This window comes from Cryptomeria japonica, chromosome 7 (genome assembly GCF_030272615.1).
Source record: "Cryptomeria japonica chromosome 7, Sugi_1.0, whole genome shotgun sequence".
Lineage (NCBI taxonomy): Eukaryota > Viridiplantae > Streptophyta > Pinopsida > Cupressales > Cupressaceae > Cryptomeria > Cryptomeria japonica.
Genome location: NC_081411.1, coordinates 76,778,158 through 76,798,814, shown reverse-complemented (window position 1 = coordinate 76,798,814; position 20,657 = coordinate 76,778,158).

Genomic DNA, 20,657 nt, shown 5'->3' with positions numbered 1-20,657 from the left:
GTAAATTCTTGAACTTTCAAGAATATAATGGAGACTTAGTAAGATTTGGAGATGACAAAGCTTGTCAAATTAGAGGTAAGGGTTCAATATCTCTTGATGGTAAGCATAACACTGACAATGTCTACTATTTTGAAGCTTTAAAGCATAATATTTTGAGTGTTGGTCAATTAGTTGAGAAAGGATTTCAGTTACAATTCAAAAATGGAAAATGCAAAATCATGAATAGAACTTGTTTAGAAATTGCAACCGGTAATCAGACTAGAGGTAATATCTTTCATTTGAATAACAATGAAAAGACATGCTTGATTGCACACATTGATGAAAGTTGGCTATGGCATAAGAGACTCTTTCATGTAAACTTTGATTGCATAGTAAAAATTAGTACTACTAAGGCAGTTAGACATTTACCTAAAATTGTCAAACCTCACAATACAATCTCTAAGGAATGTCCATTTGGAAAACAAGCTACAGCTAGTTTCAAAAGTATTCTAGAAAAATCCAATAATGCTCTTGATTTAATTCATACTGATTTATGTGGTCCAACTAGAACTAAAAGCTTACAAGTTGATAGATATTTCATGCTAATCATTGATGACTATTCTAGAATGTGTTAGGTTACTTTTCTCAGAGACAAATCAGAAGCACTTGGAAAGTTTAAATTATTCAAAGCAATGGCTAAAAATGAAACTGGTAAGAAAATCAAATGTTTAAGATCAGATCAAGGAGGAGAATTTACATCTAAGGAGTTTAATGCATTCTATGAAGTGAATGGAATCAGAAGACTGCTATCAGCACCTCAGACACCACAATAGAATGAAGTTGTTGAAAGGAAAAATAGAACTATCTTGGATGCAACTAGAAGTATGTTATCAGAAGCAAACTTGCCACATGTATATTGGAGAGAGGCAGTAAGCACAACGGTCTACACATTCAACAAAGTTCACATCAAAGGTGAAACCGGTAAGACCCCTCATGAACTATGGTTTGGTATTACTCCTACTCTTAAATATTTCAGAATATTTGGAAGTAAATGTTACATCAAAAGAGATGAGTACATTGGGAAATTTGATCTTAGAAGTGATGAAGGAATATTTTTAGGTTATTCATCTGAGAGTAAAGCATATAGATGTTTTAACAAAAGATTGCAAAAAATTGTTGAGAGTACAAATGTAAAGATTGATGGACAATTCAAGAGAACTTCAAGGTACATAGATTCTGAACTGGCAACAGAAATTATAAATGAACCTACACTGAATCCACCGGTACAGAGTGAAGATCTAGTTACACCGGTATCACCTGAAAATTCCACTTTGACTTAAGAACTACAATAGACAAAGACACCCTCGTATGTAAGACTGAATCATTCTAAAGATCAAATAATTGGAAACAAGCATAAAGGAGTTATGACAAGAGGAAGATTGGCAAATTGAACCATCATCAGTTAATGAGGCATGTGAACATAAATATTGGGCTAAAGCTATGGAAGAAGAATTAGAACAAATTGAGAAAAACAACACTTGGACATTAGTTCCCCGACCTAAAGATAAAAATTTAATTGGAACCAAATGGGTATTCAGAAACAAACTTAATGAAGATGGTAAGGTTATCAGAAATAAAGCAAGATTAGTGTGTAAGGGATATTCTCAGAAAGAAGGAGTTGACTATAATGAAACCTTTGCACCAGTAGCCAGAATTGAGGCAGTTAGATTGTTTTTGGCCTTTGCAGCACATAAGAACTACAAAGTATATCAAATGGATATTAAATGTGCATTTCTGAATGGAGATGTTGAAGAGGAAGTCTACATTGAACAACCTGATGGATTTTCCTTGATAGATAACAAAGATATGGTTTGCAGGTTAAGGAAAGCTTTGTATGGATTGAAGCAAGCTCCAAGAGCTTGGTATGCAAGATTGGATAAGTATCTTTTGAAGATTGGTTTTTCTAAAGGTAATGCTGATAGTAACTTATACTATAAGGTGACTAATGATGACATCTTGGCTATAGAAGTTTTTGTTGATGATATAATCTTTGGAGGAGAAGATGGATTGCATAAAGACTTTTCTATTAAAATGCAACAAGAATTTGAAATGTCTATGATTGGTGAAATAAGATTCTTTTTAGGATTGTAGATATCTCAGACTGACAAAGGTATATTCTTGAGTCAATCAAAATACTTAAAAGAGTTACTTAAGAAATTTGGGATGGAGAACTCTAAACCGGTAAGTACACCCATGACTACAAATGAAAAACTACCCTTATGGGATGAATCTACACCTGTTAATCCAACAAGGTACAAATCTATGATAGGAGGTTTATTGTATTTGACACAAACTAGACCTGATATCATGAATGCAGTATGTATTGTTTCAAGATTTCAGAGTAATCCTAGAGAAAATCATGAATCAACAGTAAAAAGGATTTTCTGGTACTTACAAGGCATTGCAAATCTTTGATTATGGTATCCTAGAGATGAAAACTTTGACCTATGTGCATACACAGATGCAAATTGGGCAGGAGACATTGATGATAGAAAAAGAACCACCGATGGAGCATTTTTTCTTGGAAGAATATTAGTTTCTTGGTTGAGAAAGAAACAAAGTTGTACATCTTTATCAACAACAGAATCGGAATATGTTGTAGCAGCAACTAACTGTACACAGGTACTATGGCTTAAACAAATGTTGAAAGATTTAAAAGTAAAATGCAAGGAACCTATAACTATCTATTGTGACAACACAACAACAATTGATATATCTAATAATCCGGTATTGCATTCTAAAACAAAACATGTTTCAATCAAATTGAATTTTCTAAGGGAGAATGTTGAAGAAAAAGAAATAAAACTAGTGTATGTGAGTACTAAAGAACAGCTTGCAGATATTTTCAGTAAACCTCTGCCTAAGGAAACTTTTGAATATCTTAGAGATAAACTTGGAGTCATACCCCCACTGGTAGAGACTTAGAGAGTTGATACTTGTCATCAACCAGTAGAATTCACAAAGAAATCTTTTACTCTAGCATAGATGAGGAAGCTACTTCTCAGGGGGAGTAGTTGGTATATTGAAATTGATTGGTATTTGGTATATGAACTTGGTTTTGTTGTAACTTTGGCATTTGATGTCAAAGGGGGAGAGATATCTATGGAAAAACATTATGGAAAAACATTATCTTTTGGGAAGAAAATTATAAGGAAACTCATGTTACTCTCAGGGGGAGAGATTCTTACTTTAGGGAGATTGTTGGTTTTTGTATTTGGCATTTATGTTTTGGTACTTTGATGGTTTTTCCATCTTGTGTTGCCATCAATGCCAAAGGGGGGGATTTTTGGTATTTTTGTATGGTTTTTTCATTGATGTCAACACCTACTAAAACTCTAGCACCTTGGAGATCCAACAACATTCACCGGCAAGCAAGTGACTTTTGCACAGTCACCGGTATATGGTACACTGGCAGGAAATAATGATCACTGACACTTGCAATAGCTTGGAAAACACTTGGTAATGTCGAAGACATTGTTTGGACATCTTATCTTGGAGAATTGTTTATTGGCATATTCATATTTGCATATTTGTTGTTACCAGCAAATAGGTCGAGGGTTACACCAGCAGGTTTATCTTTTCTAGATCAGCATGACATGCTATGGAGATGACTAATTATTGTTGTAAATGCATTAAGCCAACATGTTCAATTGGTTATTGCATCAGATAATATATTGTTTGTAAAATGATTTTATTGTAATATCTTGTAGAGCCGACCTACTAAAATTGGTCTTAGGTTATGGTATAAATGTAAGATCTTATTTGTAAGATCAAGTGTGGAGTGCAAAAAAGGATAAGTGTGAAGGTATATGTGAGATTAAGAAAATATATACATGCAGACATCATTTGAAGGTGAAAATAGGTTTTTATGAAAGCATATCAGAACTAGACCGGTACTAAATCCAGCATATGAAGCTGTTATTTTGTGTGGTACATTTTTTATTGGAATTAACCATCCAATTGTAGTCAATGTGACTCCCATTTGTGTTTGAGCAGTGAGCTCTAGGTGCTTGGCCTTTCTACATGTGCAGACCCCATTTATGTACACTTACTATCTACATTAGTATCATTTGATTGTGGGTAAGGTTTCCCACTGTGGTTTTTCCCCTTACAGGGTTTCCACATACAAATATTGGTGTTATGTGTTGTGAATGACTTTGTCTTTTTGTTTCATGTATTAATCTTTACTGGTAATGCATTTATCTGTTAAATCTGTGCATTGGTATAAAAGACTGTCTCATCGATATTAAGCAGTAACTTGGTTAAGTTGTTTTGGTTTAAATTATATTGGTCAACAGATTCACCCCCCCCTCTCTATTGCCTCCAGGACCTAACAATTCAAGGTCTATGGACTTTGAATTGGCAGTTGAGATAATCAGAAATGAACCTATATAGAATGTGTTAGGGTTTCAAGTAGATCCAAAGCAAATATTAACTAACAATTATATGCAGATTTAAATACAAAAGATAAAGAAATAAAATAGGACACAGATAACACATAGATTTAACGTGGTTCACCTAGAATGTGTTACGTCCACCATACACAGTCATCCAATCTATCTTATTATCCAACAAAAATAGTACATCAACATTACAATGCTTTAAGCATCCCAGCTGCTTATAACATGCATTTTTAGGGCAACAAACAAAGTTGGCCTTTTTAGGGTTTTATTACAATGTCAGTTTTCATCAATTAAAAACAGCCAAAAAAAAAATTCTTGGGGGCTCCCACCCCCAAACCCCAGCTTTTCTCGGGGGCTGCTACCCTTGAACCCCTGCCCGAGGCCCGGCCCAACCCTGGACCCCGACGAGGATACATATTGAGTGTACAATACTTTTCTGATCAGTCGCCACATTTCAACAAAATGCACCGATATAGAATGTTGATCTAGTCACACCGACATCATTTGAGAATTCCACAGTGACTAAAGAACAACAACAAGTGAATACACCTAGGTATGTAAGATTGAATCACTCTAAAAGTCAGATAATTGGGAATAAGTATCAAGGTGTAATGACAAGAGGAAGACTAGAAAATGAAGAGGTATGTTTAATTTCTCAAATTGAACCAACATTAGCTAATGAGGTATGTGAAGATAAACATTGGATTAAGGCTATGGAAGATGAATTGGAACAAAATGAAAAGAATAACAAATGGACATTGGTTCCCCGGCCTAAAAACAATAATCTAATTGGAAATAAATGGGTATTCTGAAATAAACTTAATGAATATGGTAAGGTAATGAGAAACAAAGAAAGATTAGTCTGTAAGGGATATTGAAAGAAAGAGGGAATTTATTACAATGAAACCTTTGAACTGGTAGCTAGAATTGAGGTAGTCAGACTATTCCTAGCATTTGCAGCACACAAGAACTATAAAGTATGTCAAATGGATGTTAAATGTGCATTTATGAATGGTGATCTTGAAGAGGAAGTTTACATTGAATAACCTGATGGATTTTGTTTGACAAATGACAAAGATATGGTTTGCAGGTTAAGGAAAGCTTTATATGGATTGAAGCAAGCTCCTAGAGCTTGGTATGCTAGATTGGACAAATATATTTTGAAGCTTGATTACACTAAAGGTAATGCTGACAACAACTTATATTTCAAAGTGACTAATGCTGACATCTTGGTTATTGAAGTTTTTGTTGATGATATAATTTTTGGAGGAGAAGATGGATTGTGTAAAGACTTTTCTAATAAGATATAGGAAGAGTTTGAAATGTCTATGATTATGGAGATACAATTCTTTTTAGAATTACAGATTTCATAGGTTGATAAAGCTATATTCATATGTCAATGTAAGTACTTGAAGGAACAACTAAAGAAATTTGGTATGAAAAACTCTAAACTGGTAAGTACTCCTATGACTACAACTGACAAACTATCATTCAAGGATGATTCAACACCTGTTAATCTGACAAGATATAAATCTATGATTGGAGGTTTACTGTATTTGACACAAACAAGACCTAATATTATGAATGTAGTATGTATTATTTCAAGATTTTAGAGTAATTCTAAGGAAAATCACGAATCAACAATAAAAAGGATTTTTCAGTATCTACAAGGCACAACAAATCTTGGTTTATGGTATCCTAAAGATGAAAATTTTGATTTATGTACATACACCGATACTAATTGGGCAGGAGATGTATATGACAAAAATATTACCACCGGCGGAGCATTCTTTCTTAGTAACAGATTGATTTCATGGTTGAGCAAGAAACAAAGTTGTACATCATTATTAACAACAGAATCAGAATATGTTGCAGCAACAACTAATTGTACTCAGGTATTATGGATTAAGCAAATGTTGAAGGACATAAAGGTAAAATGCAAAGAACCTATAATAATTTACTATGATAATATGGTAGGAATTGATATATCTAACAATCCGGTATTTCACTCCAAACTAAACATGTTTCTATCAAATTCAATTTTCTTAAAGAGAATGTTGAAGCTAAAGAAGTGAAACTAGTTTATGTGAATACTAAAGAGAAAATTGTAGATATCTTTACTAAGCTTTTGCCTAAGGAAACTTTTGAATATCTCAGAGAGAAGCTTGGAGTTATACCCTCACTAGTAGAGACTTAGACAGTTGAAGAATGGCATCCGACCGACATAATTTACAGAGAAACTTTTTTCTGACTTTGATGGAGGAGAGCTACTTCTCAGGGGGAGTAGTTTGTTATAACAATTGGTATTTGCAATTAGTTCTATGAACTGATTGTATCTATTTTTTGTATTGCTTTGGCATTTGATGTCAAAAGGGAAGAGATATCTATGGGAAAACACATTATCTTTTGGGGAGAGATTACTCATTGGGAGAGAGATATTTTGTATTTTGATTTGTGATAATTGATCTCTTTGGGAGATTGTTGGTTTTTGGTTTTTGGCATTTCTGCTTTGGCACTTAGATGGTTTTTCCATCTTGTGTTGCCATCGATGCCAAAGGGGGAGATTGTTGGTATTATGGATGTGTTGCATTGGTTTTGTCATTGATGTCAACACTTATCAACACCTATCTTTTTGGAGATCTTTGGTTATGTTCATCAGCATGTTCAGTGACTTATGCACATTCACCGGTATCTAGTTCACTGGCAGGTTATATTGTTCACCGGCAGAGAAGATGACTTTTTATCATCTAGAGATTACTTGGTTATGTTGAAGACATGGTTTGGACACTTGGTTTTGGTGATTTTCTTTATTGGTCTAATCGAGTTTGCATATTTGTTGTTATTGACAAATTGGTCTAGGTTATGGACCTACATTCGTTATCAATTCCAGATCAGCACGACGCGTTATGGAGATAATTTTATTGGCATTGTGTTATCATTGATGTCAACCGGTATGGGATGAACACTGATAGATGAGATGTAGGTACAAAACTATTATGAAGGAGTACATGATATGATATCTTGGACATCACCTTGTGTTGCAGAACACTGGTAAAGGTAAAGAAGATGGTCTCAGAGGTCATAAGTACACAAGTCAGTACTTAACTTGTGTGTTGAGATAAAGAGGCAAAATGTTACCTGAATCACATCAACACTAGAAGAGAAAAATGAACTACTACACTGTAAGGTTGCCGAACAAAAGGACTCCCAATGGATGAAGAAGCAGTCATCATAAGAAGTAATGATTGACGGTAAATGTGCTCACATCAGACCACATTAAGAGCATTGCAAGATGCAGAAGACAAGGTGTTACTTCATCAAGTAAGTGGAGCTTATCTCCTATTATGCATTGAGTGCATCATAGTTTGGAGAGATAAGAGTGAAGAATAAAAGAAAACACTTGAAGGATTACACCGAATCTACCAGTGAATTGAAGGAATTCCTTAAGTGCATGAGATCAGGGTTATGCACCAGACAAGAAGACAAGGTATGATGCCAGTTTAAAGGAAGTATGAAGTGTTTGTCATCTTGAAAAACTGGTTGTGATATAGTCAAAGCTAATCAGGGAAAAGGCAAGGTCGAGTAGATGCAAACAAAGAAATCTAACTTGACTAAAGGAAGATGGATCCTTACGAAAGAATGATGACATGTGCCATCAAGAGTGGTAACTGGCATGTGAGTCAACCAGTTATATAAGCTAGGTGTAGTTGCAGAAAACCTCCCCATTGTGGGAATGAGCATAGTTAGGATTTACCAGTCTGGAGACCGGTTTGAGAGCTCCATCGACAGTTCAAGATGAGAGCAAATATGATAAGGTAATCGATAGAATGGTTGAGACCGGAAGGGTTAGCAAATTGGACGAAATAAGAAACCGTTAGGGTGGTTGGTTGGTGATCCTACTTGGACTGAGTTGAAGTGCCTAGTTGGCAGATGGTCAACATGGAGTCAACATGACAAACCTGAGTTTGGATAAAAATAGAATGTACATTGACAGGGTTGTTGCAGGGCTGGTCAGCTTTAATGAAAGACCACACAAATCATGGGACTTGCTGTACAGCAATTATAGGGGTTTGAGGCTCGAGGTCTAGAAGACAACTACAAGCTAGCTAAGATAAATTGAGAAGATCTAGGTGATGAAGGAAACAACATGACAAATCTTTCATGGCTAACCAAAGGATTTGCTATGACGGTAAAAAGAAAATCGCCAGGAATAAAAGGCGTGATCAAGGAGATGTGACTAGGGTGGAGATGTGCATTCAGGTGTCAAAAAGATCAAATCATGCAAGATCTGATTGGATTTGATTTACCTTGAGGATGGTGAGGAAACCCTAACCACCTGGATTTTAAATTGGCTTTTCGCAGGAAATCTAGGCTATAAGTAAAAAGGCATAAGAGATTGTTTGTTTCTGCTGAAGAGGTGAATATTGCATTGTTGCAGAGTGCAAGAATTTTGCAAGTAAGAACAAGATCAACTCAGTGCTTAATGAGAATCTAAGAAGAGAGTGAGAGTGAACTTGGTTCAAGCCTTTAGCCGGTTGGAGAGAAGAACCAGTAGTTCTTATACCGACAGAGTGTGATACTGATGATGCATTGAGAGTGAGCTATAGATCCAACAAAAAAGCAATAGGTGCATAGAAGGAAGAAGAATGAGTGAATAAAGGAGAGAAGGTACATCACTAGCAAAGTAAGACATTTGATAAGGTTACAAGATTCACTTGTAACATGATAAAAACTTATGTATTTGAAGTTTATAGTGTGAATATTGAATTGTAGCTCAGTGCAGGAGTTAGTGCTCTTTAGATTGGTGCCCTAAAGCTAGGGGTTGGTGCTCCTTTGGGTTGTAGTCCATAAATCAAGTAGGGGTTGGTGCTCCTTTGGGTTGTAGCCCATAAATAAGGTAGGGTTTGGTGCTCGTTGGGTTGGTGCCCTAAAATTTGTAACTATATTTTAATATGAGGTTGGATTGGAGCAGTAGACTCCAACAACATTGCTCACTGAGGTTTTTCCCATATTGGGTTTTCCTCATATATGCTAGTGTTATGTAATTCCTACTTGTGTGTGTGTGTGTGTTTATTTGAGTTAGATTCATCACTAACCGGTAAGTCTGCACTGTGCTTGATTCACAAACTGGTGTCACTCACAAAAGATAGTTAAAAGGGAAAGTTTTGAGAACCATTGATTCACCTTCTCCCCCTCTCAGTGGTGCATTGTGTCTAATAGATTTATTGATTGGTTATTCTTGTAAATACATTGAGCCAACATGATGCATCGCATCGTGACTTATTTGTAATTGATTTAATTGTAATATTCTTAGTGAGCCGACCTACACATTTGGTCTTAGGTATATATGTAACATATCATTTGTGAGATTAACATGATAATGGAGAAGAGGAATATAATTTTGTATATGTGAATATAAGTAGAGCTACTCACACAGACATCATTTGAAGATTCAAGGAAGGTATGACGGAGATAATCTGAGCCTAACTGGTACTGAATCCAACATATGAAAATGCTATTTTGAGCAGTAAATTATCTAGGATTTAACCATCCAATTGTAGTCAGTGTGACTCTCATTTTGTGATTGAGTAGTGAGCTCTAGGCAGTTGGCCTTTCTGCATGTGCAAACCCCATTTGTACACACATACTATATGCAGTAGATCATTTGATTGTGGTTAAGGTTTCCCACCATAGTTTTTCCCCTTATAGGGTTTCCACGTATGAATATCTGTGTTATGTGTTGTGGATGTTTTTTCTCTTTCTGTTTCATGCATTAAGCTTAATTGGTATTGTTATTAACTATTAAACTATTAACCGACATTAAGTTTGGTTTAACAGTATTATGCATCAAGTTTGATTAAGTCATATTTGGGTTGATATTAATCGACAACTTATTTACCACCCCCCCTCCTCCCCCCCTCTCTCAGTTGCCTCCAGGTGCTAACAGTTGCTGCCCTACCACCAATAGGTTTAAGGTCACACCCAGTCAACCATCATCGGGATGAAATAGAAAAATTGAAAGTATCCAACTATTCTCTTTCATCTTGCTGATGGTTCATGGAGTGTGACGAAAAACATTGATGCCAAATTTGTTATATAGTTAAATTTAGAAGCCAATTGCAACCAATATCATGGATTGTGGAAATTTGATAGCTCTGATTGATAATGTTTATCTAAGATAAAGGGATTGAGAAGTATCTATTTTAGGAAATTTGTTTGAGGCATGATCCTAGTCTCATTCCTTATAACATTTCTTTGGGAGTTATAACCTTAGTGGATGGCATAATCAACAAACATACCATCACTCATGCTAATTAAAGTCAATGATCTAACCTACAACCCTTTGGGTTGAAAGGTACTTTTAAATAGTCTTTTATTACTTTATTAGGGAAGGGGCCCTACCCATCATAAAATAGGAAAAGTAGAGAGAAACCAAGAAACCATTAGTATCAAATAGCTAGACACCAATAAATAACATATACATCTCTCAAGAGTAATAGAAAACTAGCATACTCATATAGCTAGACATCATAACCCTATCCGTCCTCCTTGTAAGATTATAACTACTACCACACAACTCTAAAGAGTCCATAACAGTATTAAAGTACTAAATCTGAATATAAAAACCCAATATAAGGCATGCAGGCCTAATTAAACATATGTCCATAGTAATTGAGAAAAAAATAACACTTATAGAAATTAGAACAAAAGCTAACACTACTACCATTCACAATTGAAATCATCTAAAAAGGGTACCAACCCAATAACATCGTAGTCATCCTTAATGAGATTCCTGTTTTGCACCAGATGTTGCATATCCACCTACCATATCTTAAGGTATAGCGTATCCTCTTTCAGTTCCTCCTCTTGCAGGGTGTCATTCCTCTTCATCTTTTCTGCCTTTTTCTACATCCTGCTCTATCTTGAGACAAACCCCATGGCCAATTTTCGCATGACTCTATCAGTGATAGCACATAGGAAATATACTATGTCCCCCATTAGCTTAAAGGTTCATGACCTTAATCTGAAGGTCAATTATCTAGTTCTATTGTGTTTTGGCACTAAACATTTTCTCATCAATATGAGTTCCTTGAGAATAGGGCACTACTTCCACATCCTCAAAAGTAGTTTGAGATAAGGAGTTCTATTCTAATGCCTGCCAAAATACCCTAGAGAAAATAACCAAACTAATCCTCATATAGAGACAATTTTTTTTTAAATCATAAACTTAATGCAACATAGTAAACTATCATTACAACAAACATAGCTTTACTTCACATGAATGTATCATGAACATACCCATAACTAATACAACATATAAAACAAGTGAAAATAACATCATACCAATTATCATCTCAATTGTTACATTTAATCTTTCATTAATTTATTCCCTAGGGTACTCCAACGTCATTACTTACTCTCATTAACACATAAACACATCCATATACCATGACACCATTATCATTCATTTCCTAGTTAATCACTATCTTCTTATGTGAATCATTAACTATCAGTACGTGACCTAACATAATACCATTAGTTGCTTAAGTTCATTTGAACACACCAAATCAAATGTTCCTAATTCCCATAATATTCTATCATTTATCTATCACATCCTATAACTACATATATCCTTATCCTACAAATGAAACTAGATTATTTCCTTAAGAAAACCATTATACAATTCAACGAGATCATTTTCCACAAGCATATGCAAGATTATAACAACATGTACTAATCTACTTTTCAATTAGGATTTCATACTATTAAGCCATTTCAAGAACCATATGATATAATTAGAATGCAAATGATCTAATCATTCAATTTCCTAATCCATCATACAATCTCAATCCTAAACATAATGAACATTCCATTACAACATGAATCATATAATGAATACAACATCTTGCTCCATTACCATATCATAGTCTCAACTACTACATCATGTCCTAATACATAAGAATACATGGCATAATAGTACATAAACTCTTCTATATTTACAGTGTCATTATGATACAATAATACTATCCTCATAACATATATGTCAACTCCATAGATCGATCCACATAAAGAAGAACATAAAGTCCACATCCATTAATACTAGCATTCAATGAAGAACATCCCAATAGAAGAAGGCATCAAATCACCCAACCATGTGGAACCAAATAGGAACCACCCTACATGATAGGAGATGACATGGGGTTCCAACTCACACTCTAGACCTAGGCTGACACTTAACAACCAAAGAGATAAAATAGATCCAAAATCATAAACATTAAACTATGGAGGTACTAGAAGCTATCTGACAACAAGGCATACATAAACCTAGACCAACATGTAGAGGATAGTTTCATCACATTATATCACCAATAAGGATATCTTAGAACTCATCCTAAAATCCATGATACACATGCAAAAATGTCTCAACCTTTGAGGAAATCAACAGATTTTGGTTTACCCGATTACTAGATCTTCCCATAACTCACTATGGCTGCACTAGCAATCTAGCCATGAGATGGGGAACCATATACACATTTCTTATATTATAAATATGAATTACTATTACCCAACCCACCTATAATTAATTTAGTTATGTTATCACTTGATTATTATAATAAATCTCTAATGAGCTATTCCAATGGTCTAGACCCTGACTCCATACACAAGAAATCCTAGCACTCCATTCCTCACGACCTTGATAGACTCATGGAAGCCCACTCTCCATAATCATTGTCCTAGGCCCTAGTGTGAAACATAACCCACAATGACATCAAAATGATGGTATGATGAAAGAATAAGTATCCAGTCAACTTTTGAGAGGGGGTGAATTAGTAGATAGAAAAACTGATACAAACTTCACCAATCTCAAAATCAATCTCTCAAAGTAAACTTAGAACTATCAATGTAATACCACTATCAAGATAAAAACTCAGAAGATAAACCAATTTAATGTTACAACAAATTAACAATAAACAACTTCAAACTCATAAATATCCAAATGCTTTTCCATATGTCAATAGACTTCATTTCTCAATGCTTCCAGTTATCATGACTTATCAAAGTAGTTAAGTAGTTAAGTAAATCAACCATAAAAACATAACCACAAAAACATTCACCACTTGACACAAATAGTTTTGACATGGAAACCTAAATGGGAAAAATCACGGTGAGATGAGACTCGCAAGATAACTACCTGAACTCTTTTGAAGTTCATGTTGTTAGGAGCCTATCTTGTTAAAGCTTTACAAAAGTCCTGTTAAGAACTGATGTTGTTAAGAATCACCTAGTTAAGGAATTGTCTACAATGCCTTGTTAGAAGAAATACCCTGTAAGGAGTAACCTCGGTAGAGGATTTGAAAATCCAAGCTATTGGATCACCTTGTTAGAATATTTGAATAGCACCAAGCTTGGTAGAGCTTACCTAGTGAGGGGATTTCAATTATGTTGTAATTTTTAGAAAACAACAAGAGTTTTCTAATTTGTCTAAATATCACTACACTTTCTTGATCAGATCCATTTCATGCTCCTATCTACCTTTACTCAAACTACACATACATCATCCAGTTCGGCAACCACACACTCAAGTGATCTTTGCTAACTCTTTGCCAACTCATTAAACTAAACAACTTCATCGACCTTATAAACAAATTAATTAGGTCAGTAACACAACAAAAACCTAATTCTCATAGAGATTACAAACAAGTCAGATCAAGTATGACCATTGGATTACATAGCAATCTTTGCACATCAATCGAGAAAACCTTGATCGCTCCTTGATCACTGCTTCATCGAACTTAGTAACAGTTAGCATTCTACACTCTAATTAGAAATGATGGCGTTATCATTGATGGCATCCTTCTGGCAATCACCTGGCATTCATTTGGTAAAGCCACCGATCGGCACCGGCACCAGCTAGACATCTACGTACACTAGCAGACACTTCACCGACAGCGGCTACAATGCATACCAGCAATCCAGTCAAGAGGAAATAAACTTTTGTATTTAATATAATTATATTTTGTAAAGCCGACATGGCATATTGTAAAAGACTCATATATGTATGAGATCTTATAGATCATTTTGTAGTAGAAGTAAGAGAATAGTTGTGAATTATGTATAAGGAGATATAAGTTGACAATGAAGGTTTTTGGTTATAGTATGAGCTTAAACAGGTATTGAACCTGGCATAGTTGATGCTGATTTGAAGCAGTACATGGTATTGGATTTCATAATCAATTTTGTAAGATAGTGAGACTTCTATCTTGTAAATTGAGCAGTGAACTCTAGGTAGTTGGCCTTCCTGCATGTGTAGGCCCCTCATTGTAAGTAATATTTATTCATTGGCTTGTGAGTAAATATTGTGGGTAACAAATACCACCGAGGTTTTTCCCACACCGGGTTTCCTTGTTAAACATATAATGTTATGTTGTGCTTTCTATGTTGTCTTTATTATTCCTATTTACTACATTTATTCTTATTTATCGGTACACTATTTTGGAATGCAAAATACTTAATAAGATTAAATATTCTGTTAACCAGTTAGATACTGATTCAACCCCCCCCCTCTCAGTATCTTTGGGATTATCATTAATCCTAACATTTGGTATCAGAGCCTGGTCCTCTATTTACAAAAGTGTAACAACTTGAGGAAGATTTTGACACTGGTATAGATGGAGAACTTAAGAAAGCAATTGGAAGGAGCTCTTATAGACTATGATTCAAAGAAGTTGAAGAATATCAAACTTGAAGATGATCTAAGGACTACACAGGAATTCATTCAAGGACTTCAGGAGAATCTTACTATTGTTAGAAATAAAAAACAAGAACTTCATGAGAAGACGTAGAATGATAATAATGAAAAGGAAACTCTTAATGAACTTATGAACAAGATGAGACAAGAAAACCTTACTATGAGGAATGAAATGCAATATATGACTATGAGATTTTGTAAAGACATTGAAGACAAGAAGAAGAATGAAGATGAATTGACTAGGAGACTCAATGATGCTGGAAATGAAAATCTAAGACTCACTCATGAAAATGATATGTTAAAGACAGATCTGATTCACATGCAACATGATAAAACTGAACTTATTAGACAATTGGGAATTCTAGAAAATGAGTTGGCTACTGTAAATCAACACAAAGAGAAATTCAAGAAAAGTTCAAAAGAACTTGATGATATGCTGAAAAGTCAGAAACCTAAAGGAGATACTAATGGACTTGGATTTGAAGTTGGTGAAAGTTCTTGTACACAAACAATCATGATCACAGTAAACTAGTAAGACAACCTAATGCTTACAAATTTAATGAGAAATGCTATAACTATAACAAGTATGGTCCTAGAGAAAATCAATGTAGATCTAGAAATAATCAGAACATCAAAGTTGGTCATAATTTAGAAAACTGTAGAATGAATGTAAGATGTTATGTTTGTGGAAGATTTGGGCACTTATCTAATCAATGTAGAACACAAACTGGCATAAGATATGGAAAGGTTGTTCAGAAGAATAATGTGACTTATGCTTGTAACAAAATTCAACATATTGCAAAACTTTGTAGAAGCAAGAATTCACCAACAAACAACAAAGGACCTAGTTTGAAAGGCAAAGAAAAGGTTGATGAGGTAAAGAAATTTTTTTCAAAACAATGGATTAGAAAGGCAGATCAGAATGTTGATGAGACTATTTCTTCACTGGTAGAACATAGTATTACTCCACTAGATGTAAATTCTTCATCCAATGGAGAAGTAACCCTTTGGGGGTATTGCAGCATGTTGAACATCATACATATTACCCTCGGTTGATGGAGAAGATATATTTCTTCTTTACCGACAAATGTGTTAAGTTTTCACTTAACCGATGAGCATTTAATGTGGTTGTTGAAAGAATTTTCATTATAAATCATCGATTTCCCTTCATTTTTTATTCATCGAGAATTAAAATTAGCAGAAAGCATGAAATCCGATCAAATGCATTCAAGACGAAGAAGGAAAGTGATTTCTTTCAAGTATTCAAACATTATCATGTAGCTTAAGGTATTTCTAAAATGGCTTCCTCTTCTACTCCCAAATTTATTGCAAACCCTACTGTTGTGGAAAATATCAAAAGCTCGAGACTCTTATTTAAAATTATTCTACAGATATCTAAGCAAGATGATTCTATAGGCGCATTTTCCAAGATTCCTAAAGGTGTAGCTTATGCTGAAGACCCTAGTATATATATTCATTGCAATATTGAAGAATTAGGTTTTGAGGAAGTGTTAAAGATGTTTAAAACCGTAATTTGTGATGAAAATGGCAATGTCAAATCTGTACACAAGGTTATTGAGACTTTAGGTCTTGTGGAAGTTTTGAACATCCCCGAATTTATGGAGGAAGTTGTAAGAATTATGTTAAGTAGGGCACATGGAGAATTTCTTTGGTTAGATTTAGTCTGCAAATTCACCTGACAAGCAATTAGAGCAGTGACAGGTCTACCCTCAACCGACAACAGACCTAACAAAACTAAGAAGGTTCCTAATAACAAAGTCATGACCTTAACCATAGCAACATCTGATAGTAGATCTCTGAGAGTAAATGACATCAAGGACATCAATGTGAGATTCATAAGTATGATCCTAGGTTACAAGACTACACATTAAAATAGACATAATTCAGTTTCCAGTCTTTGCATTAACAATGCTTAGGAAATGGTAAATAATAATGCAAAAATAGATGGGTGTGAATGGCTGAAGGATGAACTAATTGATAACTTAGAGAAGATAAAAGATGATAATAAAGGGACATTTCATTTTTGTAATCTTTTGGTATGCCTTATGTTGTATGTCACAAAGGAAATCCCCAGTATTGGACATAAAGACTTTGGATATGACATACTGGTAGGCAAACAATTGCAAGAAGCCTTCACTGGCATGGGTACTATGAAAGAAAGCAACATAACTAAATACTTCAAAGCTTTCTAAACCAAAATGAAAACAAGAGAGAGACTACCACAGAGTGTAGTAGATAAATATGATAGGGAACTTTGTTTTGTGATTAGGAAAGATTCAACATGGATGTAAGTTGTATTACCTAGAACTGTATGGGTAACAAAAATGGGTTATGAGGTAGATATCAACATTGTTGAAACTTATGCAAAAGCTTTATTAGATGCACCTAGAGATCCATCGGAAGAAGTTTTTTGTAGTACTGAAACAATTGAAAGTGGTGTACAAACAATGAAAGAAAGGAAGAGAAGAGAAAAGTATATAAGAGATGCTTCAAAGAAGGTAAAAGAAATAAAAGAAAATGTTATGAACCTTACTGGTATAAAGGAAAGTGAACTAGAAGGACTGCAACTAGAAGCACACTTCTCATTGGTTGGCACATCATCTCACAGTGAGATACCTATTGAATTCAAGATAGTTGATAGGAAGAGAAAACCTTCACTGGTACCCTCTCCTCCACCCAAGAAAACAAGAACCTTGAGAAAGAAACAATAGCAGTTTGGCAATCGACAAAGAAACTTACACCCAAGAAGAAACATAAATAGGTTATAACTCCTTTGGATAATTTACTGAATGAAATAACTAATGATGGTAACTTGGCAAATGTGAGAAAATTGTATAACACATTCACTGACTCATAAAAGGAAAGTATTGAAAATAGTATTATAATACATTTGGACATATATGAGAATGTGTTAATTGAAGTTGTAGATGATTTACCAAATAATCTGTATAGAAGGTTAGATGCAAAAAGAATTGCAGTAATGGAGGTGGACAAGGAAATTAAAGTTGAAAAACTTCTAGCTATACATCCAGTTAACTCGAAAGAGAAAATTGATGACCTAATCTGTAAAGCTAACATATTAGTCTTTGATAGTGGTCACCAGCAAGTGAGCTTAATGCTTGGTAGAGTTAATGAAATTGCAGAGGAAACAGCTGATAAATGGGATATCTCTTTTGTAGAAAAAGAAAAACAAGAGGAATTGAACAGGTCAAAGAAAAAATTTAAGGTATATCAGAAGAACAAGGACAAAGGGAAAGGTAAAGTTGGTGGAATACCAAACAGAAAAATAACTGACAACTTACCACCACCCTTGGATACTGCACTGGTACATACTGATGATACATCGACTATTGACAGTATAGGTACAACACATGATGACACTAATCCTAAATCAGAAATTCTATTCACCACGAATATTGATACTCAGGAAGTAAACATTATTGTAGACAAGGATAACATAAAGGTAAAGAATGATTATTGACAATGGAAACATTGCTGAGCAATCGACATAGAATGTTGAGGTCGAAATGCAAACATACCAAATGGAACAACCTTTGGACAGTGGAATGAATACTGGTAGTATAGATGTTGGCACTGAGAAACCTACAAAGATAGAGATATTGGTAGCTAAGAACATAGAGAAACCAATAGAGAAACTGATAGAGGCATAGGTACACATTGAGGCAGAGAAACCCAAACCATTATAGGTTGAAACACAAACTTAGACTGATCCACCAGAGGTTGATACAAGGAAATTGGTAACAAATGTTGGAAGCATAGAGGTAATCAAGGCAGTTGGTCAAACATCCGGTACTTCTTTAAGTGAATTCAAGCCTACCAACATGATAGAGGTACTCCTGGACTCCATTAAGAAGATAATTGATTGTAATGCATTGGCTTATAAAGAAATTGATGATACAATACCTATTCTTAAGATGATTTCACCAAAATGTAATATAGATCATGTACAGGATTCTTTAGGTCAGTTGGACACATTGTCTAAATTTATTGCTGGAAATGTAATAACAGTTGATAATATGAATGAGGACACATTCAAAGAGAAAATGGAAAAAGAAAAGGAAAAATTATTTGAGGAGACAATAAAAAAGTGCACTGAACATATTAACTCACTTTTATCGGCATTGAATACAACAATTTTGGAATATAAGGAACTATACAGAGAGACATGCAAGCCACATTAGTTGACACAGGACATTTAAAAGGAATTAAGCAGAGTACAAAAGGAGATAGATGATATAGCTGATAACATTATTGGTTCATCCGAACCTATATTAGTTATTCATCAATAAATAGCAGGTTTTAGTGAAAAGTTGGAGAAATTTGAGAAAGAAAAAGCAAGGATCAAAGCAAATGCCAGAGATCTTAAGTATAAACTTAGTCCTAAGTTGGGTACTCTCATCTCTCTAAGAAATGAGATATCTAAGGCATTAATTCAAGGAGAAAGATCACCAGAGGAGCATATGCATCATCTCACCAGCACGATCCAACGAACTGAGGCAACTATGAATAACATCAATAGATTCATGCAGAGTTTAAACTTGATTTTAGCAGACATATTTCAGATTGTAACCAACTGGTTACAAACCTTAAGGTGAAATTTTGCACTCATTTGACAATATTTGGCAACCTTTGTCATTGATGTCAAAGGGGGAGTAGTGGACAAATAAAAATGGCTATTCAGAGGAGATCGTCTACTCAAGGGGAGCACATCTTTTTGGACTTCACTTTTTGGAAATAGTTTTTGGATTTTTCTCATGAGTGTTGCCATCAATGCCAAAGGGGTAGATTGTTGGCATTCTACACTCTAATGAGAAATGATGGTGTTTTCATTTATGGCAACCTTCTGGTAACCACCTCACATTCATCTAGTAAAGCCACCGACAGGCACCGACACTAGCTAGACATCTACATACACTGGCAGACACTTCACCGACAGCGGCTACAATGCATACCGAGACTCTAGCTGACAGGGAATAAACTTTTGTATTTAATGTAATTATATTTTGTAATGCCAACATGATATATTGTAAAAGACTAATATATGTATGAGATCTTATAGGTCATTTTGTAGTAGAAGGAAGAGAATAGTTGCAAATTATGTATAAGGAGATATAAGTTGACAACAAAGGTTTTTGGTTATAGTATGAGCTTAAATGGGTACTGAACCTGGCATAGTTGATACTAATTTGAAGTAGTACATTGTATTGGATTTCATAATCCATTTTGTAAGTGAGTGAGACTTCTATCTTGTAAATTGAGCAGTGAGCTCTAGGCAGTTGGCCTTCTGCATGTGTAGGCCCCTCATTGTAAGTAATATTTATTCATTGGCCAGTGAGTAAATATTGTGGGTCACAAATCCCACCGAGGTTTTTCCCACACCGGGTTTTCTCGTTAAATATGTTGTGTTATGGTGTTCTTTCTAT